General features: G+C 34.1%; 1 long non-coding RNA gene across 1 annotated transcript; it reads right to left on the minus strand.

Moving 5' to 3' along the window:
* Positions 1-24294: 24294 nt before the first annotated feature.
* LOC127082886 (uncharacterized) lies at positions 24295-26203 on the minus strand. The gene is made up of 2 exons (XR_007788248.1): positions 25744-26203; positions 24295-24826 (listed from the first exon to the last, which is right to left on the minus strand). It is a non-coding gene; the product is annotated as an uncharacterized LOC127082886 (long non-coding RNA).
* Positions 26204-26527: the final 324 nt, after the last annotated feature.

Below are 26527 nucleotides of genomic sequence, written 5' to 3' on the forward strand. Positions count from 1 at the left end.
ATGCTGATTAATCTGATATAAAATTCGTGTGAAATGGATGAGAAACGAATGAGTTATGCTTGATTAAAGTTTGACATGTCCAAGTGTTTTTGCTCGTTTCTCTTTGATCTTGATGAATTAGAATTAGATGTTGATTGATCTATAATCTCCATTGGAAGAGCTTTCTGTTGATATCATTTTTTGTGAAATTCTGGATAATTTTCTGAACACATGCACTGTAGCTCCGCTGTCTTCGCGAAGAAGATGGTGGAAACCACCGCGCACCATACGCGTATCACTATGCGCCATACGCGTATCACTCTGCGCCATACGCGTATCACTGCGCCATACGCGTATCACTATGCACCATACGCGTATCACCTGCTGTATGTTTTCAAACTTAAATCCATTTAATCTTTCCCTCCAATTTCCATATGCATTGTCCATTTTATTTCAACATTGTTTTCCAAACTTCAAAAATTCATATTAAATTGAAAATTGATCCAAATAATACCCAATTTTTTGACACTTGTTCCTCTGTTTGTCTATTATTTTTTCATCATAATTTCCAAAATTATGCGTGGCTGGATTTTTATTGGTGCTGGTTTATTTGATCATATGTCTCATTTTGACCTTGCCTTGCTTATACATTTGTGAAATGTTGGTCTTTGATCCAATGATTGTGAAATTTTTCATGATGAAAATAGACTCATTGCTTGACATTTTGGTGTTGATTTGGTATTTTTATCATTTATCATTTCTGTTTTATGATCATGCTAAGTTGGTGTGACAATTAGTGTCACACCTTTTGATGTTCAATTTATATGATGTGGTTGCCATGCCAACTGATCTCCATTGGTCCTGATTTTTTGTATGATGCTTGATATGGATGTTGTGAATGAACATGAATTTTCTTGGAATTATTTGATTGATTTCTGATTTAATTGAGATTTTTCATTCTGGTTGGTCACATTTGAGCTTTAAAATAGTCTTGAACTTCAATTGATCATGAAATGGATTTGGTATATGATATTGATGTGAGACCTTTTGGATTGTTTCAAGATGTGTTTGAAGTTGATTCATGTTAAATTTCAGCTTCTGTTTTGATTTTTTCTCCATCTTTGACCCTAGGCTTTGACCTAGTGGTTTGCCTCTCATGTTTGAGCTTTGATTTCAGGTTGAACATCCAAGTTATATGGTTCATGATGCTCCATCATTTGAGCATTTGATGTTTGCCTTTGACTACTAATATTGTGTGTTTTGTAGGGTTGTTAACTCATTTGAGCTTGACTTGTGGCTTATGCCCTTTGCTTTTTGGGTTTGACTGTTGATACTGACTGTTGGTTGTTTGTCTGTATTGTGTACTGATTTATTTGATGTTTCCACAGGTACATTAGTTGCTTAAGTTCATTTTGAACTTGCTTTTGCTTGGTTGCTTAACCACTTAGGTATAACCTCTCTTCTTCATGTAGTCTGGAAGACCTGGCCTGTTATGTGGTCAGGCACCTGTCTGAAGTCCTCCTTAAGAGGCAATGCTTGTGATTGTTTACTCTTTGTGCCAAGTAGGAAAAATCCTCATATGAGGCAATTGGTAGATAAAAGAGATGTGTAGTCCATCTCCTACTATTCAGTGTGTCATCCCTTTGCTCACATAACATGTTGATGCATTGTGGATACTAACCCAAGATCTATAGAGTCATTCACTTGTGGAGAGAGTTCCAACTTTCTGAACTCCCACACATTCTATCATTCAAAGCTCTCCCAGGCCAGGGATAAGAGCTATGAGGCATACCCCTCATCTCCATTTCATCTGCTTCACCTTAACTCTCGATGTTAAGGTTAAGAGCACAACATACCCCATTCCAGTTGACTTTAAAGTCTAACCTTGCTTGAGTCTAATTGCTTGTATATAGTGTGTGCTAACTGAATTGATTGTCTACTTACTTGATTCATCTGTGCATATCTGCTTGAGTGTGCCTTAGTGCATTTATCATCATCATTTGTATATCATTTCATAAGCTTTGCTTTATAGCATTTTTGCTTTGTCCATGGAGGAGACAAGCATAAGTCCATTACTTGGCAGTTGTTCCAATGATATGGTGTGAGACTAGTGTAAATCCATTGATTGGTATCCGGTATCCGTGTTTGTTTTGTGAGATTGGTATAAGCCCATTGATTGGCATCTGGTATCATCGTTTTGTTTTAGGAGACTAGTGTAAATCCATTGATTGGTATCCGGTATCCATGTTTGGTGTGAGACTAGTGTAAGTCCATTGATTAGCATCTGGTATCATTGTTTTGTTTTAGGAGATTGGTGTAAATCCATTGATTGGTATCCGGTATCCGTGTTTGTTTTGTGAGATTGGTATAAGTCCATTGATTGGCATCTGGCATCATTGTTTTGTTTTAGGAGATTGGTGTAAATCCATTGATTGGTGTCCGGTATCCGTGTTTGTTTTGTGAGATTGGTGTAAGTCCATTGATTGGCATCCGGTATCATCTTGCTTTGCTCATTTGTTATTTGCATTGTTGCCTATTCCAAAGGAATCACTTGGATCATCTACATATGATCTCAAGAGGTGAACATATAAGAAGTTTTACATCCCTCACCCTCCCACCTTTTGTTTCTTTAAACCTCCATCTTTGCATGTTAATCCAAACTTGAAAAATATTGTGCAAACATTTTCATCTCTTTTCAAATTAGAAACCTAGGCTTTAGGCCTTTGATTTTTTCAAACTCCATTTCATAATACTTCTTTGAATTGAATTCTAATCATACTTTGACCATCTTTTATGAATAAATCCTAATTGGTTAATCCAACTCATTCAATTGTTTTGTGGATTTGTCCATTCTTGATAAGTTTTCATACATTAGCCATAGGTTTGATTTATCCTAGTTGGTTGATATTAATCTCACCTTCTGTCCTTAGTGATCGAACTGTAAGACTTCCGTACTGAAAACAGGGTTAACCCCTCTAGTACGTCGAAGCTTTTCTCATATGGTGGACCTGTTGCTTGTATAAGGTTGAGTTTTCTCCCGTGGATAACGAAAGACCTTAGGGCTTTTGTTTTAAAATGAACCCACTCATATTTTGGAAATTTTTTAGCCGAACTACGGCGTTTTGATCCTTACCTTCCATGGAAAGGTACGTAGGCAACGGGTTCATCCGTTCAAACACAAAAATAATAACTTGTATATTCTTTTCTCATCTTCCCAATCATGTTTGCACAATATGTCATAAACAAATAAACTTTTTATACAACAAGTGTGAAAAGGGCTCCCTAGGAGTACCTAGGACGTTTTGGGTGCCTAACACCTTCCCATTGCGTAATTAACCCCTTACCCAGATTCTCTGATCTTTTCATTAGTTTTCTATGTGTAAAACTTCTTAGGCTTTTGTTCGCTTTTTAGCCATTCCTTTGGATAAATAAAAGTGCGGTGGCGACTCGATTCTTTGTATACTTTGCTTTTGATTTAGTCAATAAATCATAAAGTGACGAATACACCGCTACAATAATATGAATTAATTATGAATAAAAAATGTGTATTTGTCACTTGAGAGTGACATACAAGAGTTTATTTTACAAATTGAAATAATTTAAAAAGATATCTCAAATGATTTATTTTTTATTTTGATTCTAATGTATTTTTAATATTTGTCTCTCTTTTAAATATCTATTATAAGACATATTTATTTTTAGTCTTAAAGAAAAATAAAAATTTATTTTCAATTATTATCGAATAAATCATTCAATAGCTTTATAAATTTATGTCCAGAATGACAAATTTTAGGTATATATATATACGAGAAATTGAGAATTCTGTAGCTTTAACCCTGAAAATTATGGAATATATACTTTAACATTAAAAGTATTTTTCAAGTGGTTCTTTTGTTGCTATGATTTTAAGAAAACAAAAAATATTTTAAAGTGTGTGAATATGAACATCTCTTTTATTTTTAAAATTTTAAAATATATATTTAGTTGGAGTAATAATAAATTTATTGTGAGTAAATTAGTATGATATTTTTTGAAATAAATAAAGTTAATAATCAAATATTAGATAATTGTATTTTTGCATTTGTTTGGATTCGAATCCATGATCTTTTATAGAGAGAAACAATATGTTTTGACCTTTTAAAAACTGAAGATGAATTTTGAGAGATGCCACATAGGAAAATAAATGATGTGGCATAAAAGAAGTTGAAGTGTCGCAAGATAGTTTGATGCACTGGATTTAATATATATAAAAAGATGTGCCTAATTGTTATTTGTTTTACCATTGCGTCGCGATCTCGAAGTTAAAATTTAATTCAACTATCGAAAATCGTTTGGACGCATAGATTTGTTTGTTCGGCTTCTTGTAAAGTGATTCTCACATGAATCCACTCTAAGCTAGTTTAGAGCTAAATTCAGTTTGCTTTCGATTTCGGTTGGTGTCCGGTCTCGTGGCTTACTCTTGGGCCTTCTTACAACGAGCATTTGATCAACATCAAGTCAGTTTTAAAATTTCACCAACTTCAAATTATTTTCAAAACCATTTCTCAAATCATCTATGAACCAAACCTTGATCAAACATCGAGTGATTTTTCTTAAAATCAAACACAATGTTAACTCTTTTTGTAAATAAACATGAAAGAAGAGGACTATTGGAATCTAGCATTCCAGTAGAACCCTCGAACGATCGGTCCCGAGCCACGCGTTTTGGATTAACTGTTCTTTCTTTTCTTCCGGTCTTAAAACACTTTAATTAACTTTGACAAATAAGAGTCGTTGGAATCTAGCATTTCTGCGTAACTCTTTGAATAATTGATTATTATCAAACGTTCATTGTCCATCAAACATTTTCTCAATTAATCTTGAATGAAAAAAGGACCGTTGGAATCTAGCATTCCGGTGGAACCCCGATTGATTGATCTCGAGGCTTAGGTCTCGTTCTCATCAAACATTCGTCATTCACCTGTAAAATACATCCAACCAATCAAACTCTTTTTTTCTCGCCGGTGTGCGATCTCATAAAACCTTTTTATAAATGAAAGATATTTTGTCTTAAGATGATGCAAAGCAATGCTTCATCCACATTCGTTGAGTTGGAATAAGTGATGTTTTCCCGTGAATGTTGATTTGTAAATTCAGTCAATGTGATGCAAACGCCCGCTCCTCACCTGTTTTGGGTAAATCAATGTTTTTCATCGATTAATATAATATAGTTTTCGCTAAAATCGAACAACAAACAACATTTTCTATCCCGAACTACGTAATCATTGAATTCTCTATTGCACACGGAGATACGTAGGAGCAGGATTGCAAGATCTTGTCAGGCCCATTAATAAAAAAATTAGGTTTAGTTCATTTCTATGCACCATAATAATAAAAACCTTTTTAAGTCCTTTTCTCCTTAATAAAATTCAAAATCCTTTCTCTTATCTCTTTTTTTATCCCAAATAATTAGAAGATTAAAAACTAACATAACCTAACATTCAAATTGAAACTAACTAAACGATTTTCGTTGAGTATAACGGATGTGAAGGATGTTAATACATTCCCATTGCGTAATCGACTTTCAAACTCTGAGAATGGTTGCGATGAACGTATCTTATCTTTCTTTTAGGGGTTTTATTTATATTTCCCCTTTCCCATTTTGGGAATAAATAAAGTTCGGTGGCGACTATGTTCAGTCCATTTCGCGAGCATACAATTGCGCTTCGCGAGCGTCGTGTTCTCATTTTTCGAGGTACGACACACCCTATTTAATTGATTCTACACCTATGTTATTTTGTTTCTAATTTTATCTTTTAATCTCTCTTTTTTCTAATATTAAAATTACACATTTAAATATGTCTAGTTGGAAATGCAAAATGCAGAAAATGAAGAATACGGTTTTTTTCGTAAACTTTAAGTCTCTGTTTAGCATAGACTTTTGTTTCTTTTTGCGTTTTTTTGAAATCAACTTTTTGTATGTCATGCGACCTTTCCAACACATATTTATTTTTCCATTTTCGTTAAGAAATGAGCATTTTATGATACTCTAAAGATGGTTAGTTGGAAATGCAAAATGCAGAAAATGAAGAACACAATTTTTTTTCATAAACTTTATGACTCTATCTAACATGGCTTTTATTTTTCTTTGAGTTATTTATTGATTGCATCTTTTTCTATGTCATGCGACCTTTCCAACACATATTTATTTGTCCATTTTCGCTAAGAAATAAGCAGTTTATAATGCTCTAAAGATGGTTAGTTGAAAATGCCAAATGCAGAAAATGAAGAACATCGTTTTTTTCCGTAAATTTTATGGCTATGTTTAGCATGAATTTTATTTCTGTTTGAGTTTTTTCCTAATAGCATCTTGTTCTATGCCATGCGACCATTCCAATGCATATTTATTTGTCCATTTTCTTTAATAAATTAGTATTTTATGATGCTCTAAAGATGACTAGTTGATAATCCAAAATGCAGAAAATAGAACAAAGTTTTTTTCAAAAACTTTATAGCTATGTTTATCCTAGATTTTGTTTGTGTTTGTATTTTCTCATAATACATCTTGTTCTATTCCATGAGGGCTTTCTAACAATTATTTTTTGTCCATTTTTGTAAAGAAATTGCCACTTTAAGATCCTTTTTTGAACATGGTAGATTGAGTATTTAAAATGAAAAAGATAAAAATGCAGAATTTTCCTTCCACCCCCTTTAATTATTTCTACACTTATAATGCTTTTTTTCTAATTTTTTCTAATATTAAAAATACACATTTAATTATGAGTAGTTGGAAATACAAAATATAGAAAATGAAGAATACAGTTTTTTTCATAAACTTTAAGGCTCTATTTAGCATATATTTTTGTTTTCTTTTGAATTTTTTCAATATCATCTTTTTGTATTCCATTCGACAATTCTAACGCATATTTATTTTTCCATTTTCGTTAAAAAATGAGCATTTTATGATGCTCTAAAGATGACTAGTTGGTAATGAAAAATAAAGAAAATGAAGAACACGATTTTTTTTTATAAACTTTATGTCTCTGGTTAGCATGGATTTTATTTTTATTTGGGTTATTTACTTATAGCATTTTGTTTTATGCCATGCGACATTTCCAACACATATTTATTTGTCCATTTTCACTAAAAAAATGAGCATTTTATAAGGCCATAAAGATGGTTAGTTGAAAATATAAAATGCAGAAAATGAAGAACACCATTTTTTCCGTAAATTTTATGGCTTTGTTTAGCATGTATTTTGTTTCTGTTTGAATTTTTTCCTGATAGCATCTTGTTTTATACCATGTGACCATTTCAAGGCATATTTATTTGTCCATTTTCTTTAAGAAATGAGCATTTTATGATGCTCTAAAGATAGCTAGTTGAAAATGCAAAATGCAGAAAATAGAACACACTTTTTTTGTAAACTTTATGGCTATGTTTATCCTTGATTTTGTTTGTGTTTTGGTTTTCTCTTGATACCAACTTGTTCTATGTCATGCGACATTTCCAACACATTTATTTGTCCATTTTCGCTAAGAAATTAGCATCTTGTTCTATGCCATGAGGGTTTTCAAACGTATATTTTTGTCCATTTTGGTAAAGAAATTTCCACTTTAAGATCCTTTTTTGTACATGGTCGGTTGAGTATTTAAAATGAAGAAAATGAAAATGCAGAATTTTCCTTCCACCCCATTTAATTAATTTTACACCTATGTTTTTTTGTTTATAATTTTCCCTTTTAATCTCTCTTTTTTCTAATGATAAAAATACACATTTAAATATGGCTAGTTGGAAATGAAAAATGCAGAAAATAAAGAACACGGTTTTTTCGTAAACTTTAAGACTCTATTTAGCGTAGATTTTTATTTATTTTTCCGTTTTCTCAATATCATCTTTTTGTATTCCATGCGATCTTTCTAAAGCATATTTATTTGTCCGTTTTTGTTAAGAAATGAGCCCTTTATGATGTTTAAAAGATGGCTAGTTGAAAATGCAAAATGCAGAAAATGAAAAAAATAGTTTTTTTCGTAAACTTTATGACTTTGTTTAGCATGGATTTTTGTTTCTTTGTGTTTTTTTAATATTATCTTGTTGTATGTCATGCTACCTTTCCAACTCATAATTACTTAGCCATTTTTGTTAAGAAATTGGTAGTTTATGATGCTCTAAAGATGGTTAGGTGGAAATGCAAAATGCAGAAATGAAAGAACACAGTTTTTTTTCATAAACTTTATGGCTCTGTTTAACATGGATTTTATTTTTGTTTGAGTTCTTTATTGGTAGCATCTTGTTATATATCATGCGTCATTTTTAACACATATTTATTTGTCCATTTTCATTTTAAAAAATGAGCATTTTGTGACGCTCTAAAGATGACTAGTTGGAAATGCAAAATGCAGAAAATGAAGAACATAGTTTTTTTTCGTAAACTTTATTGCTCTATTTAGTATAGATTATTTTTCTGTTTCAGTTTTTTCTTGATAACATCTTGATCTATTCCATGCGGTCTTTCCAACAATATTTATCTGTCCATTTTCATTAAGAAATGAGCATTTTATGATGCTCTAAAGATGGCTAGTTGAAAATGCAAAATACAAAAAATAGAATACAATTTTTTTCTCGAAAACTTTATGGTTATGTTTATACTGGATTTTGTTTGTGTTTTCGTTTTCTCTTGATAACATCTTATTCTAATCTTTGAGGGTTTTCCAATGTATATTTTTTTGTCCATTTTTGTATAGAAATGACCACTTTAAGATGCTTTGAACATGGCCGGTTGGGAATGTAAAATGAAGAAGATGAAAATGCAAAATTTTCCTTCCATCCCCTTTAATTAATTATACACCTACGTTGTTTTTTTCTAATTTTTTGATTTAATATCTCTTTTTTCTAATATTAAAAATACAAATTTAAATATCACTAGTTGGAAATGCAAAATGGAAAAAATGAAGAAAACATTTTTTTTTGTAAACTTTATGATTCTGTTTACTATGGATTTTTGTTTCTTTGTGTTTTTTCTAATATTACATTGTTGTATTCCATGCTACCTTTCCAACTCATAATTATATGTCCATTTTCTTTAAGAAATAGGTAGTTTATGATCCTCTAAAGATGGTTAGTTGGAAATGCAAAATGCAGAAAAGGAAGAACACCGATTTTTTCGTAAACTTTATGGCCCTGTGTAACATGGATTTTCTTTTTGTTTGAGTTTTTTATTGATAGAATATTGTTATATATCATGCGACATTTTCAACGCATATTTATTTGTCCATTTTCACTAAGAAATGAGCATTTTATGATGCTTTAAAGATGACGAGTTACAATTGCAGAATGTAGAAAATGAAGAACATAGTTTTTTTTCGTAAACTTTATGGCTCTATTTAGTCAAGATTATTTTTTTGTTTCAGTCTTTTCTTGATAGCATCTTGATCTATGCCATGCAACCTTTCCAACGAATATTTATTTGTCCATTTTCGTTAAGAAATGAGCATTTTATGATGCTCTAAAGTTGGCTAGTTGAAAATGCAAACTATAAAAAGTAGAACACAGATTTTTTTCGTAAACTTTATGGCTATGTTTATCCTGGACTTTGTTTGTGTTTCTATTTTCTCTTGATAACATCTTGTTCTATGCCTTGAGGGCTTTCCAACGTATATTCTTTGTCCATTTTTGTAAAGAAATGACCACTTTAAGATGCTTTGAACATGGTCGATTGAGAATGTAAAATGAAGAAGATGGAAATGCAAAATTTTCCTTCCACCCCCTTTAATTAATTCTACACCTATGTTGTTTTGTTTCTAATTTTCTCTTTTAATCTCTCTTTTTTTTATATTAAAAATACACATTTAAATAGATATTTTTATTAGATAAAATTCATTTTAATTGGATTTGATTTTGGTGGAATTTAATTAATTAGGATTAGATTTTAATTATGTTTAATTGCTAATTTCTTTTTAATTTCATTTCATATTTACTTAGACATTAGAATTGATATGATTAAATTTCAATTTTTAAAGCCTTATTTCTTTTCCATAATTCCACGTGCTTAATGTGTTTTTAAAATGATATTTTCCCCTTGATTAGTTGATCAAGTTCACCCGTGATTAATTAATTACACTTGATGTTGAACTTTGTTTTGACCTTGTCCTGAACAATTTCTCGATTCCCTTATGACTCATATTCAATTGGGTGATAATCCCCTTGATCACTTAATTGAATGGGGACCTTTACACTTGCATTTACCTTCAAGTCAATCTTGAGTTCAAGACTGCATACATATAAGACTTTGAAGACCCTGGACATCAAGACTGGATCACTGTTGCTTCAACCTTCAAGCACAACAAAGAGATTCTTCTTTCAGACACTCGTCAGTTATGATGCGAATCGCATGCCATGACTCTTAAGCAATAGAGAAGGATGAGAGGGATTTTTCATATCCTTTTTCTGAGTACCTCTGCATATGGGGCGTAGGCCCCAGTTATTCAGAGTATTCGCTTCCGTTCATAGACTTTAGTGCAATTTAAATCGGATAGTTGTCAAGTATTCTTCCCTACATACAACATATAACCATTGCAACACTGCTTCATCAACTATACTCTTTTCTTTGGATAAAAACAATACACTCTTTATACTTCCATATCTTCTTTGGTTCAAGCACCTCACGGTCAAACTACTCATTTCTGAATCAAGAACCTTGCTTTCTTGTTTGCCTTGTCAAATCTCGTGCTTAGGCAAACCCTCTTCTTCATGCATTTTTGTCTTGTCAGACCTTGTGCTTATACAAACCCTTTTCTTTCTTGGTTTCCTTGTCAGAACTCGTGCTTAGGAAAACACCTTTCACATGCATTCTTTGCCTTGTCAGACCTAGTGCTTAGACAAACGTTATCTTCATGCATGTTTGTCTTGTCAGACCTTGTGCTTAGACAAGCCCTTTTTCTTTCTTGGTTGCCTGTCAGACCTCGCGCTTAGGAAAACCTCTTTCTCATGGATTATTTTCCTTGTCAAACCTCATGCTTAGACAAATACCCTTTTTCTCTTTGGCCATAACAATTACTAGTTAATGCCACACTATTTCTATTCAAGCATTTTACTTCGTCGTTTGGCAACCCAATCAACTCTTTCTTTCCTTGTTCCGTGTTAGTTCCATGAACTATAGAGCTCTGAGTTTCTCATTGCACGATGAGAATACATAGGCACAAAGGTTCGAACCCTTGGTGAGCACACTAATCATTTCTTCTACCTTAGGCCACCATCCATATCTTTCAGAATCCATTATCATTTATCTTCTATCATAACAACTCATCTCAGTGATATACTTCCTTTATTTGAAACCAAATACCAACATTTATTTGGATTCCATATATACCTTTTTAGCACAAATAACCAGTGTCCACCTTTGAACCAAGAGTTGTTTGTCTTGATGTCAAACATTTAATTCCTTTGTTTTTTGTCTTGATGCCTGCTTTACTCTTTGGTTCAAATTTTATTCCTTTATGGATTCCAATAATACCATTGTGTTTTGATTCCAAATTATACCTTTCTGTCACTTCTGCCAAACCTTTCAGTTCTTTCCATATTTAATTATTTCTCTCTATCACTCCATTCATTTCCATTATTCATTATTCAATACCTTCATTCAACATCTTCTACCTTCATTAACCCCATGTGATGTACTCTCTCTTTGAGCCAAATACACTATTTCTTTGAGCTCCATATATACCTTTTGGGAAAATAACCAATGTTCATCCTCTGAATCAATGCCCTTTATTTTTGGCTTGATGCCAATTTACCCTTATTTTTGGCTTGATTCCAGTTTCCCCTATGTTTTGGCTTGATGACAATTTTCTCTTTGGTTCATATGTACCTACCCTATGGATTCAAACAAAATTATTCTTTGGTTCAAACTATACTTTCATCACAACTTCTTTCATCTCCCACCATTAGGGATATGTAGGCATGAGGGCCCTAATCCTCACCGAGCACTCTATCTATTCTTCTCCTTTTCCCTTTATTCTTTCGCGAGTAATCTTTATATAGTAACAACCATTCGAGCAAAGAACAATCAAAACGGTTCCCGTTGAGTACAATGAATATGAGGGATGTTAATACCTTCCCCTTGCATAATTGACTTCCTTACCCATTTTCTCTTCCCCCGAGTTTTATCGATGTTTCCCTTTCCTTCGGGACTAAATAAAGTTCGATGGCGACTCTTTTGTATCTTTGAGCATGTGATGCGCTTGGGTATATTTCTGGTAGCTTCAGTTGGAGACTCTACTGGGGAGCCTTTCCTTTGCAAGTAGGAGTCAAGCCTAGTTTTGTTTCTTTCTTTCTTTTGTTTGGGTGTTTATCTTTACACTTTATTAGTGTTATCATTATATTCATATTTTGTATACTCTAGATATTTGTTATATACTCTCTGTGGGGTTGGGGTTATGTTACATGAGAGAAAAGCTCTATACCCGAGCTTGAGCACAGACACAAGATAGTAATGTGACTAGAGTCGTGATTGATCTACTTGAGTTAGTCCTCGATCACGGTCAACACGAGACGTCACACCTAGAGTAGATCCTTTTGGGAGCATCATTGTTCGACGAGTCACTCGTCTAAGGCAATGGTATCTCGAAATGGGTCCTTGACTCTAGGAACCTTTTTAGGGTTGCCTTTGAAGGATAGTACACACCTGTGAGGGGGATATGGGTTTTTCTATAGGAAACCAAGACCATACATACCTTTGTTCTCACGTAACGTCGGACCTTTGAACCTACGTCGAGAAGTATGAACAGATTATCCGGAGTATTATGAATTTTTTCCAATTTTCCTATCTATTTTGTTGAGGAATTTATCTTTATTATGGCATGTCATTTATTGCATTCCTATTGCTTTACATATTCGATATCTGTTCTATATTCCATTATTGGATGGGCTTTGTTATTTGAGAGAAGCTATATACTCGAGCTTGAGTACATACACATGATATACTCATGGATGGTCGTATTGACCTACGTTTCGTGTATTGGGTTGGCACGAGACCCAAACCCAGACTAGATTCATTTGGAAGTACTTTTATCCTGTGAGAATTTGTTATGGCAGGGTATTTTGACTTGGATCGATGACTCTAGGAACATTCTAGGGACTACCTTCTTAAAGACTAGAACCTACCTATGAGGGGATATGGGATCTTTCTTTTGCAGGACACCATAGACTCTACATTCCTCGAAAATCATGATTGCGTTGAACCTTTGATCATGTATTAGGCATTATATGCAGATTACCTGGATTGTGTTGTACTCTTAATCTACATTATCGCATATCATTTTTGCATTGCTATATATATGCCATAATTTTGAACCTGAGTTATTACACTAGTAAGGCTTTGAATCTATGGATGTTGCATAATCATTTGCATTTTATCCCCAACATATGCAATCATTCATTTGCATCTCATGCATGTCAACCAGAAAGAGCTCACCTTGTCCTTTCCTCAGACAGAATGACGACGACTCTTCGACACTAGTATTTCACAAGAGAAAATAGACGAAAGATTATTACAAATATGGAACAGGAGAATGCTACATACAGGGATATCTTGGCTCTATTCCAAGGAAAGATGGATCTTTTCTAAGGTAACATGGATGCTATAATGGATTACCATCACTTTCATAAGGCTACTACTTATACTAATGTTGTTGTTGTTGTTGTTGTTGTTGTCATTGATGTTATTGTTGTTGTCACTACTATGTCTGATACTGTTGTTAATATTATGATCCAACCTATGGTGAGCCAGTTAATCTGTCAGTCTGATCCTAGCAGGCATGTTGCTGTCTATCCTTGGGGGTTGCCTCCAAACTATACTCCCCAATTTGCTAATGGGAATGCTTTTGTTCCATATCAAACTTTTGTTGTGCCTCCTGCCAATGGGAACTTTGTTGCCTATCCTTGGAGCATCACTCATCATTCTCCTCAGGTGGTTGATGTTGACAACCATGAGATTCCTCAGGGACTGACCCATCAGACATCTATGTTGGTTATTACTGAAACTTCTAATGATAACAAAGTTGAATACATAGGGCCTCACCTTTATTTTCATGTTCCTCCTCAGGCTGCTCAACCTACTATCCATAATTTGAATTAAGGTGTTCGGATACCTCCTCTTTATCCTGGGACATCTTCTGTTGTTGCACCTCCACTTGCTTATTCTGGGGAACCCTATGCTTCATATGGGGGTCAGTATGGTTAGACTTCTGGTCAGATAGTTAATCTGGGAATGGTATAGCCTCCTTAGATGTATCTCCAATTTGCTTCTCCTCGAGTCCTTGCTCAGACAACTTCTCAGGGTGTTGAACTCCCAAATCATCAGAGTAATCTTTAGCCTCCAGTCAGATTGCTTTTGGTGCATATTGGAACAAACGGGAGGACTATCAGTTGTTGGATGAAAGGATAAGAGCAATAGATGGTTTCTTAGCTTATGGTATGGACGCCAAGGACTTGTGATTGGTTCCTAATGTGGTTCTTCCCCAGAAGTTCAAAGTGCCAAATTTGCCGAAGTACAAGGGCTTGAGCTGTCCCAAAAGCCATGTTATTATGTATTGTAGGAAGATGGCTTCCTACATTGATAATGATGAGCTTCTTATCCATTGCTTTCAAGACAGCCTGTTTGGGGCATCCTTGGATTGGTACATGACTTTGAAACACAACAAAATCAGATCATGGAAAAACTTATATGAATCCTTCCTAAAGCAATACAAGTACAACCTGAATATGGCTCCAACCAGGTTACAACTGCAAAATCAAGCCCGCAAGATCAGGAAATCATTCAAAGAATATGCTCAGAGGTCGCATGAAATGGCTTCACGAGTTAAACATGCACTGAAAGATACTGAATTTATTGACCTCTTCATGGGTACAATTCAGGGCATGTACTATGAGAAGATGGTCGATAGTTCGTCGTCCAACTTTGTTGATGTTGTGACCATTAGGGAACAAATTGAAAATGGGTTAAAAACAGGGAAGATTGCTAGCATTGATAATCAAACAGTATCCAAGAGACTGCATGGTGGTTTTCTAAGAAGAAGGAAGGTGAGGCAAATGTCGTGATAGCAAGCGTTCATCCTTAAATTCAAGCTCTTATTGCTTTTGTGCCATACTAACCTTATCTATACATAGGTGTTGTCCAATATCAGCAACCACTGTACCAACCTCGGTATCAGCAGCCTCACATGCTCAGAATTCCCAGAATCAGCGACCTCCGCAAGACAATAGAAATCAAAATCAGGTTCATAACAGACGTTATGCAGAAAGCGTCCTCAGTGAAACCAGATCCCTGTACCATATGCTTAGTTAATACCATATCTTGTCCAGGAAGGAGCCATTGTGCCAAAGGAAATTCCATATGATGTTTACCTTTATGGCCCGAAATATAATCCTAATGCGTCTTGTGCATTTCACACTGGCTATATAGGGCATTCAACCGAGGATTACGGTCTTTTGAAAACCAGGGTACAAGAGTTCATCGATCAAAAGATCTTGTATTTCTATGAGGTAGAGCCTAATGTAAGGACTAATCATTTGCCCAATCACAATGGACAGATGGTGGATCCAGTTATTGGTGGAGAATGCTCAAAATTGGTTACCTCCATGGATGAGTACCAAGACTAGTCACAACAACAATATCATATTGTCCAATCATGTCTCATTTGTAATCTTTTCTTGTTTGTTAATTGTTGTTCATTTGTAAAAAAAATCTTGGTTTCAAGAGGATCAATAAGGGAAAGCAAAAGACAAAAGAACAAGAGGATCAATAACAAATTCCTTAGCAAGAGAAAATCTGTGTGGCTGCAAACAAAATCAAAAGGTGAGTGACTGTCGCTCCAAACCCTCATGGGTTCCATAACCATCTTTGTTACTATTCAAAATCCTTTTCTGAAAGATGAACACTTGCGTCAAGCTAACTGAATGTAGGAATCGAGAACGCCATGGAGAATGGGTGGGTTAGAATAAATTTTGAGCCGTATACCCTTTCTTTCTAAAACTGTGAATCGGGCCTTGTTTCAACCCTTAAAATACCTAACTAAAGTAGGGTTTATTTCAAAACCATACTACGGTAAGATCGCGCCAAATCTGACTCCTATAGATTTTATTATCATTTGTATTGATACTGATATGCATTCTAATTAGTGATTCATTCACTATATTTCATACTCTTAGTGAACATGCTTGAAATTCAAAACTGACATGAGCATGACATTATAATTATCATTTTCAAAATGAGCATTTTTACTTGCGAACAGGCACTTGACATCAAGAAAGCTTACACAATGGGAAGATTGAACATTTCTTTTGACTCCCGATGCACATATCTCTTCATGATTTAGTCAATCTAGGGAAATTATGTCGAGATTCGATAAATCTCTCTGAATCGGCCAGACAGGGGAAATCCATGCAGATACCCAACAAACTCGGGAAGAGGTAGACTATGAAAGTACAAGTTCTCTCCCTGTTTCAAAACAAGTTCAGAGGTGTGATAACAATTGTGGAGCCTAAACTAGGTGTCAGAGAATCACGTATGTATGACCCTTATCCTAGCCCTAAATTTATACCTCCCTCCATATGAGCATCTGATGTAACCATTGCATAAATCATCACCATGTATTAATCATGTCGCTTCACTCATACATATCATTCATCTAGTATAGCATGAAGCCTTGTATGTAAATCAGAAAAGCCAAAGCCCAATATTTATTGGCACTTCCAAACCCTAAACTTGCTTGGTAGTTTTTAAAGCCTAGTCTTGTTTGGAACCTCCCTCAAAACCCAACCTGTTTGACATCTTTTTAAGCTCGGTTTTTTCGGTATTCCTAAAGTCAATTTTATTAAAGCCATGGTTGTTGATCTTTTTTCCAACCTCTCTGACTGATAACTAGTTTCAACCTTTATGGTTAATAATCTTTTTGTTTCCAACCGTAATGGTTGATTATTTTTGTTTCATACCTTCATGGTTGATGATCTCTTTGTCTTCAACCTTCATGGTTGATATCTTTTTTGTTTCCAACCTTCATGGTTGATGAATTTGTTTCCAACCTTCACGATTGATGAGTCTTTTTTCAACCTTCACGGTTGATAATCTTTTTGTTTTCAACCTTCATGGTTGATAATCCTTTATTTCTAACCTTCATGGTTGATGAATCTTTTTCAATCTTCATGGTTGATGAATCTATTTTCAACCTTCATGGTTGGTAGTCTTTTGTTTCCAATCTTCATGATTGACGAATCCTTTTGTGACATTTTTTGTTTCCAACTTTCATGGTTCATGAATCTCTTTTCAACCTTCACGGTTGATAATATTTTTTTTTTCAATCTTCATGGTTGATAATCCGTTGTTTCAAACCTTCATGGTTGATGAACCTTTTTCAATCTTCCCGGTTGATAATCTTTTTTGCTTCCATTTGTCATGGTTGATGATCTTTGTTTCCAACCTTAGGGGTTGATGTTCCTTGTTTCCAACCTTCATGGTTAACAATCCTTAATCTACTTCTAACCGTCATGGTTGACGATCCTTGTTTCCAACCTTCATGGTTGATGATCTTTGTTTCCAACCTTAGGGGTTGACGATCCTTGTTTCCAACCTCCATGGTTGACGAGCCTTAATCTTTTTTCAACCGTCATAGTTCATGATCCTTGTTTCCAGCCTTCATAGTTGATAATATTTTTTTCAAACCTCTATGGTCGACTTTGTTTCCAATCTTTGAATTGATGATTTATTTGGCATCCCTATTAGAAAAGATTCAGTCGAAACCTCTTAATTGCAAAGGTATTTTGGAACTTTCATGTTTAAACTTATGGGCTCCTTGATTCCATTGACTAACCTTTGCTACACATAATACATGGCTTCATGCGTCATAAGAATGAATCATACATTTCACATATCAAACGTTTCTCTAGCGACTAATCTATTTTTGACAGAATATTCCACTTTATCCTCAGCAGATGGCCATACAAAAGTTTTGTCTGCCATTCCCAGTAAAAAAATCCCTAATACACTTACTTTTCTCATATTACATACATTCTCAATGGGCAAATGTTTGGATATTCTTGTATTTTATCCTCTTCTACCTTGAATGTCGAAAAAGCTGTCGCAATTCATGCATTCGGGACTAAAATGATTAAATAGGGGCAGCTGTCATACCCCAAAATTTTCCATAATTTTTTTATTCAATCCTTCTGGCTTATGGTTTTATTCATTTGCATATCTTTGTCTATTTGATCACGCATTTAGCTCATTCATCTGCATTTGCATATTGTAACAAGTTCAGGCCAAAGGTTCGATAATAATGAATTTGTTCATTTTAAGTGGATTCTTCGAGGCAGATATTATTTGATAATTATTTGGTTTTATTTCCCGTATTACTTATGATGTGGATCATCTCTTTATTTGAGATTCATGGTTAGCTGGGGGATTGGAATGATTGTTACTCAATTCAAAAAATTGTTTAAAATCAAAGAAAAGGGCAAAGTTGGAATAAAAAGAAGTTTTCATTCATTTATTGGAAAATAATGGATTACAAGGAAAAATGATTAAAAAAACTACATCTTTTTTGTATAGTTGACTTTTTGGTCAAATGTTGACTTTTGGTCAACTACGGACCATTGACTCAGTTTTGACTCTTGAATTTTTCTAGACCTATTCTACAAGTATTTGATCAAGGGATTTATCATCAATCATCACAAATGACTTGTGTCATGATTATGCCAAGTGTTAATTTCCAACAAATTCTACACTTATTTTTCAACACTTTCCAACATTATTTCAAACCCAATAATTCATAATTTGATTCAAAAGTGCTTATTTTCAACACAAAATCATTTCTCAAAAGCACTAAAAGTCAGGGGTTAAGTCGCTCAAAATTCAAGGCAAAAGTGGTGAAAAACCAAAGGCTAGAGCATTAAAATCCAAGTTATTTAATAGTGATCATTTGCCTTACATCCTAACTTAATACTTTTGCTAAACTCCAACACCAATGGTATTTAACTACCTCATTCATCACAATCATCCAATTATCCAATTAAACCTTAACTATCATAACTTCCAAGCTAACATAAAACTTCTAAACAAACACACATCTCAGCTTCCATTTTTTTCATTCAATCCTAGCCACTCTTAACAATTACTCTTATGGTTGAAATTGATGATCCTCAACTTAAGCCTAAATTAACTTCCAACCATTGATAAAACCATTACATGAATCACAATCCAATGGTGTTCATTCACTTGCAAAGTTTATATAAACATGTTATTTCTCACAATTTTTGGGGGTTAACTAACATAACTAATAAAACCATCTTTTTTTCCACTATTTTTTTCTCAAATTCTCTCTCTCGATTCATCTTTTCCCCCGCCATCACTAAAGTTCATCTTCATCACCATTTAGAACTTCACATTGAAGTTCTAAACTGGTGGAACTTAACCACAATCCAATTTGCACAAATCATCAATCAACAATTTCAACATTATCGTCAATAATTATTATATAAAGTTCATCAAGATTCAACCATAATCATTATGCAAAATTTATCAATTCAAGTTTATTCATCAATATTTTACATTTAAGGTTCACCTTCTATATTTATTTATCATAAAAAATAATCATCAAACTTGGAAGTTAATTGGGTTAAAGGAGCTTATTCTTGAAGTATTCCGAGTTTCTCTTCGATATTCAAATTTTCAACACTAACCGTAGCAAACCTCCGCTCCGTCGGTAATCCTTCATATTTTCCACAGTTTTGCCATGAATTATTGGATGTTTACTTGTTTATTAATTTAATCCACTTTTGTTAATAACTTATTAGGATAATCACTTATTTGAAGCCAAAAAGAAAAGAAAATTGGTTGAAACATTTTATCGAGCACCATGCGTGCAATAGCGAATTCCATATTTTTCTTCACTTTTATCGGCAATCTTTCTTCCACTTTTATTCTTTGATGTTATGTGCTTGTTTTAATTGTAATTTAAGTTAAAACCTGTACCAAAACTGAGTTATAACCAAACCACAACATAAACCGTAATTATGTCGAAACTTGAAAAAAATACAGAAAATAAAGCACTATTTTTTCATAAACTTTATGGCTTTGTTTATCATGGATTTTATTTATGTTTTTGTTTTTTTATTAATATTATATTGTTGTATGGTATGATACATTTTCAACGCATATTTATTTGTCCATTTTCGTTAAGAAATGAGCATTTGATGATGCTAAAGATGGCTAGTCTAAAATACAAAGTGCAGAAAATGAAGAACTCGATTTTTTTCATAAAATTTATGGCTCTATTTAACATGGAGTTTCTTTATGTTTGAGTTTTTTATTGATAGTATCTTGTTATATTCCATGCGACCTTTCCAACACATATTTATTTATCTATTTTTGCTAAGAAATTAGCATTTAATGATGCTCTAAAAATGGCTAATTGGAAATGCAAAATGCAAAAATGAAGAGCATAGTTTTTGCGTAAACTTTATGGCTCTGTTTACCATGTATTTTGTTTCTGTTTGAGTTTTTTCTTAATAGTATCTTGCCCTATGCCATGTGACATTTCCAACACATATTTATTAGTCCATTTTCATTCAAAAATGAGCATTTTATAATGCTCTAAAGATGTCTAGTTGGAAATGTAAAATGCAGAAAATGAAGAACATAGTTTTTTCGTAAACTATATGGCTCTATTTAGCATAGATTTTGTTTCTGTTTTTGTTTTTTCTTGATAACATCTTATTCTATTCCATTCTACCTTTCCAACGCATATTTATTTGTCAATTTTTGTTAAGAAATTGGCATTTTATAATGCTCTAAAGATGACTAGTTGAAAATACAAAATGCAGAAAATATAACACAGTTTTTTTCGTAAATTTTACGGCTATGTTTCTCCTGGATTTTGTTTGTGTTTGCATTTTCTCTTGATATCATCTTGTTCTACATCATGAGGGCTTCCCAATGTATATTCTTTGTCCATTTTTGTAAAGAAATGACCACTTTAAGATGCTTTGAACATGACCGGTTGGGAATGTAAAATGAAGAAGATGAAAATGTAGAATTTTCCTTCCACCCCCTTTAATTAATTCTACACCTATGTTGCTTTGTTTCTGATTTTATCTTTTAATCTCTCTTTTTCTAATATTAAAATATACATTTAAATAGATATTTTTATTAGATAAAGTTCATTTTAATTGGATTTGGTTTTGGTAGAATTTAATTAATTAGGATTAGATTTTAATTAAGTTTAATTGTTAATTTCTTTTTAATTTCATTTCATGTTTACTTGACATTATAATTTATATGATTAAATTTCAATTTTTAAAGCCTTGTTTATTTTCCATAATTCCATGTGCTTAATATGTTTTTAGAATGATCTTTGACCCTTGATAAATTGATTACACCTTATATTGGACTTTGTTTTTACCTTGACCTTAACAATTTCCCGATTCCCTTAAGACTCATATTCAATTGGGTGATCATAAGTCCCTTGAACACTTAATTGAATGGGGACCTTTACACTTGCATCTACCTTCAAGTCAATCTTAAGTTCAAGATTGCATACATATAAGACTTTGAAGACTCTGGACATCAAGATTGGATCCCTGCTGCTTCAACCTTCAAGCACAACAAATAAATTCTTCTTTCAGACACTCGTCAGTTATAATGCGAATCGCATTCCACGAGCCTTAAGCCACGGCGAAGTATGAGAGGGAGTTTTCCTATCCTTATTATGAGTACCTCTACATACGAGGCGTATGCCCGAGTTATTCAGAGTATTCGCCTCCATTCGTAGACTTCGGTGTAATTCAAATCATATAGCTGCCAAGTCTTCTTCCGTGTAGACAACATCTCAACATTGCAAAACTACTTCGTCAACTATACTTTTTTCTTTGGACAAAAACAATACACTCTTTGGACTTCCATGTCTTCTTTGGGTCAAGTACCTCATGGTCAAAAACCCATTTCTGAATCTAGAGCCTTTCTTTCTTCTATGCCTTGTCAAACCTCGTACTTAGGAAAACCCTTTTCTTCATGCATGTTTGTCTTGTTAGACCTTGTGCTTACACAAACCCTTTTCTTTCTTGGTTGCCTTGTCATACCTTGCGTTTAGGAAAACCTCTTTCTCATGCATTGTTTGCCTTGTCAGGCCTAGTGCTTAGGAAAATGCTATCTCCATGCATGTTTGTCTTGTCAGGCCTTGTGCTTAGACAGACCCTTTTCTTTCTTGGTTGCCTTGTCAGACCTCGCGCTTATGCAAACCTCTTTCTCATACGTTATTTTCCTTGTCAGACATAGTGCTTAGGAAAACGCTATCTTCATGCAAGTTTGTCTTGTCAGACCTTATGCTTAGACAAACCATTTCCTTTCTTTGTTGCCTTGTCAGACCTCGTGCTTAGGAAAACCTCTTTCTCATGCATTGTTGTTTGCCTTTCAGGCCTCATGCTTAGGAAACCACCCTTTTTCTCTTTGGTCATACCAATTACTGGTTAATGCCACACTCTTGTTATTCAAGCATTTTACTTAGTTGTTTGACAACCCAATCAACTCTTTATTTCCTTGTTCTGCATTAGTTCTACGAACTACGAAGCTCTGACTTTCTCATTGCACAATGAGAATAAATAGGCACAAGGGTTCGAACCCTTGGCGAGCACACTAATTATTTCTTCTGCCTTATGGCACCATCAATATCTTTCATAATCCATTATTATTTATCTTCTATCATAACCACTCATCTCAGTGATATACTGCCTTTCTTTGAAACTAAATACCAACCTTTATTTAGATTCCATATATACCCTTTTAGGACAAATAACCAGTGTCCACCTTTGAACCAAGAGTTTTTTGTCTTGATGCCAAATATTTAATTCCTTTATTTTTTGGCTTGATGTCTGCTTTACTCTTTGGTTCAAATTTCATTCCTTTATAGATTCCAATAATACCATTGTGTTTTGATTCCAAATTATACCTTTCTATCACTTCTACCAAACTTTTTGGCTATTTCCACATTTAATTATTTCTATTTATCACTCCATTCATTTCCATTATTCATTATTCAATACCTTCATTCAACATCTTCTACCTTCATTAACCCCATGTGATGTACTCTCTCTTTGAGGCAAATACACTATTTCTTTGAGCTTCATATATACCTTTTGGGCAAATAACCAGTGTCCATCCTTTGAACCAATACCCCTTTATTTTTTTCTTGATTCCAATTTACCCTTATTTTTGGCTTGATGCCAGTTTCCCCTTTGTTTTAGCTTGATGCCAATTTTCTCTTTGAATCAGACATACCTACCCCTTGGTTTGTCATACCCAAAAATTTGCCCTCCTCTTTTTGACTTTTCATCTGATCATTGGCTTGAGATTCATCTGCTTTCATTCATACCTCATTCATATGCATCATTCATTCATAATTATCACCTTCTCATAAACATCATAGATTCAAAGTTGATGAATAAAAAGAATTGGTTTCGCTTGAGGTTTGTGACATTTTCTCATCATTGGGACAAAACCCTAATTCCTTGATCCTTGATCTTTGGTTCAAGGAGACATATTGACATAACATGACATAAAAACCCTAAATCTTGTTGTGGTATGCTCTTTGTAATTGACTTTTTCCTAAACCCTAGTGCTAAGGGCATGTGGTGTGAGGTTACTTCTTATGCCTTTGCATTTGTTCACTTCACCTATCATTTTGATCATGGAAACCCTAATTTGTTAAGGCCCCTTGTTCAAGGCATTATGGATCATCTGATCATCTTTGAACCACGTGGCTTGCAAAAACCCTAGGTCATTGATCCCTTGTTGCTTGTCTAATCAATTTTACCTTGTAACTTGATCCTAAGCCCTAATTCTAGGTGGCATATGATGTGAGCTTTCTTGTGAAGCCTTGGTACTTGTCCTTATTCCTCTCATTTGCTTTGGTCTTATGAAACTATAGTTCTATGGGTTATATGGTTTGAGTTGGCTTTTTGAGCTATGAGGCTTGATGCTTGTTGCTTGTTCACATGATCTTTTGCTTGGTGGGAAACCATAATTCAAAAGGTTAAACCATCTGGTCATTTCTGGATGGTATCATGCCTTTGTGGTTGTTGATCCAGTTGATTCAAGGTCTTATGTTATTGATGTTAATTCATGGTATTTGATGCATTCGTATTGCACATATTCAAGCTTCATGGTTTGCATTCATATCATTCATGGTTTCATTCTAATTCCTTGATTCACCAACTTTTAGTTCATCAGTGCATTTATAAGTCCATTTGTTCATAATGCATGATTCAAAGTTTAGATTCAAATTTGAAGTCTTGGTGGGAAAGTCACAATTTGAAACAAAAATGTCTTTTCTTTGAAATAAATAGGCTAGCTTTCATTCAATTGTTCATTACATTCATACAATGCCAAGGTTACAAGATCCATACAAAAGTTACAAGAAAATGAAACTTTGACCTTACAATTGACTTTGGTCAGCTGTTGACTTTTTGGTCAACCAGTTGACCAAAGTCAACTCACCTCATCCTTCGACTTAACCATAATCTCTATCTCTTCTTCATGTTATAAACCATCCTTCCTTGGTGCATCCAAGTTCTTGAAGTTGTTCATTAAGATTTGACATGGTAGCCATGGTGCCATCCCAAGCTATGGTAAAACTTATTGAATGTTGCTTCATGAACCATACTAGCCCTGCACCCATCAAACAATTTATGAGCACACAAACATTAACAATCCAACATAATAGTCCAATTAAATAACATAGTCTTTCAGTTCACCCAACAGACTGCAGGCATGAAGCAGAGGTGGCCATGATATCACAATCCATAACCTTTCTCTAATTCTGACCTACAAATTACAACAACAGTTGACATCAGCCGCATCAGTTATGATATCACAGTCCATGACCTTCTCTAATTCTAATTCTGAGTTAGCAATTTATTGTTTCATCAATACTAACCAACATCAGCTAACTCAACTAACGATAATAGAGTTTGACACTAATAAACAACTAACGTTTCAGTCCAAACTAACCCAATTTAGTTTTCAGTACAATTAACAGAGTGATAGTTAACTTTCTATTTCATTAGCAGAGAGCATTTGGGAATAATCTAACATATTGCATTGCAAAACAATTTGCTTCCTTAGCAATCACTAACAGTTTTCCCCCCAAGTCTGTTAGCTCCAAACTTACCTAAGTAGGATAACCAAATTCAAATCTAACTAACTGTTAAATAGAAGATTTCATTAACCACAAAATAACCCTAACATAAATCCATTCATCTAACAAACTACCTATCACACTAACAAACTGATTCTAACATAATATTTCACAGCAACCACTAACAGTTTCAGTTAATAACCTTTAACAATTTTCCTAATTTCAAGGTGATTTGAGTGGAATTTCATTAAAATTTTGAGGGAGTTTCCAACTTCATTCAGAGGAGCAGACTCTATATAATTCAGTCTCAATCACAATTCAGAGGAGGGGATTGGTTCAATCTCTCTCTCTCTCTATCTCTCCGCACTCTCGATTCTCATCTTTTACCCTCACCTAAAGCTTAATTTGGAGCCATTGAAACTTCACATTGAAACTTCACATTGAAACTTCAATGTGCTTAAGCTGAAACCCCTCAATTCTAGCACGTATAAACAACAAGCCAATTGTTTCCTACATACTAGAATCACAGAGAAGAAGGAAGAAGAAGATAGAAGGAAGGGGAGAGAGCATTGAAGAATAGAGAAATAGGAGATTTGCATAGTACCTGAGATCATCACCGTCATCGAATCCTCTTCTGGTAGGTCTTCGAATTTTCGTCGATTCTCCTTAAATTATTGTTACCTGTAGCCTGAGTAGAGGTTGAGGATGGATAACCCTAAGTTTGTAGGTTGAATCACGCAATGGTTGATATTTAATTTTGATTTTATACTCTAGGGTTCTTGGACCTTCCCTTTCGATTTGAACTCGTATGTATAAATTAGCAAAAATGAAGGAGGGATTTAGAATGAGACGACGGAGATGAGCGTTTTAGTGGTTGGAATTTCATGATTGGGACTGCTCCACCGCCTCCGGTGCGGCGGAGCCTCTGTCTACGGTGAGACATGTTTGGTTTGAGAGTGGAGAGGGATATTTCGATCATGTGTGGTGTGAAGACTGAACGTCATTCTCTTTTCAGGGTTATTCTTTCGTTTGGTGTCTTTTGGGCTTGAGAGCCCCAGGCCCATTATCTTTTACTCCTTTGCCCGCTTGATTTCGTCACTACACCCCCTGAGTCCACTATCAACCAGAGCGGGCCTATGCAATATGGGCCCTGCGCTGCTCCTGTTTGCACCCTCCTTCATAACCTTGTGCCCTGCTCCATTAATAATTTTAATCCTTTCTTAATCTCAATTATTCACTAATTGCCATTAATTAATTCTGATTAATTTTTTATCTTCGATTTTTGTACTTTTTAATGTGGTTAAGATTGAATGTATCGTAATTTTTCATCATGAATTAACATGTTATTTAATTGGTTAGTTTTAATTAATCAATCTTCTTAATTTTGT

This window comes from Lathyrus oleraceus, chromosome 5 (assembly GCF_024323335.1).
Source record: "Lathyrus oleraceus cultivar Zhongwan6 chromosome 5, CAAS_Psat_ZW6_1.0, whole genome shotgun sequence".
NCBI lineage: Eukaryota > Viridiplantae > Streptophyta > Magnoliopsida > Fabales > Fabaceae > Lathyrus > Lathyrus oleraceus.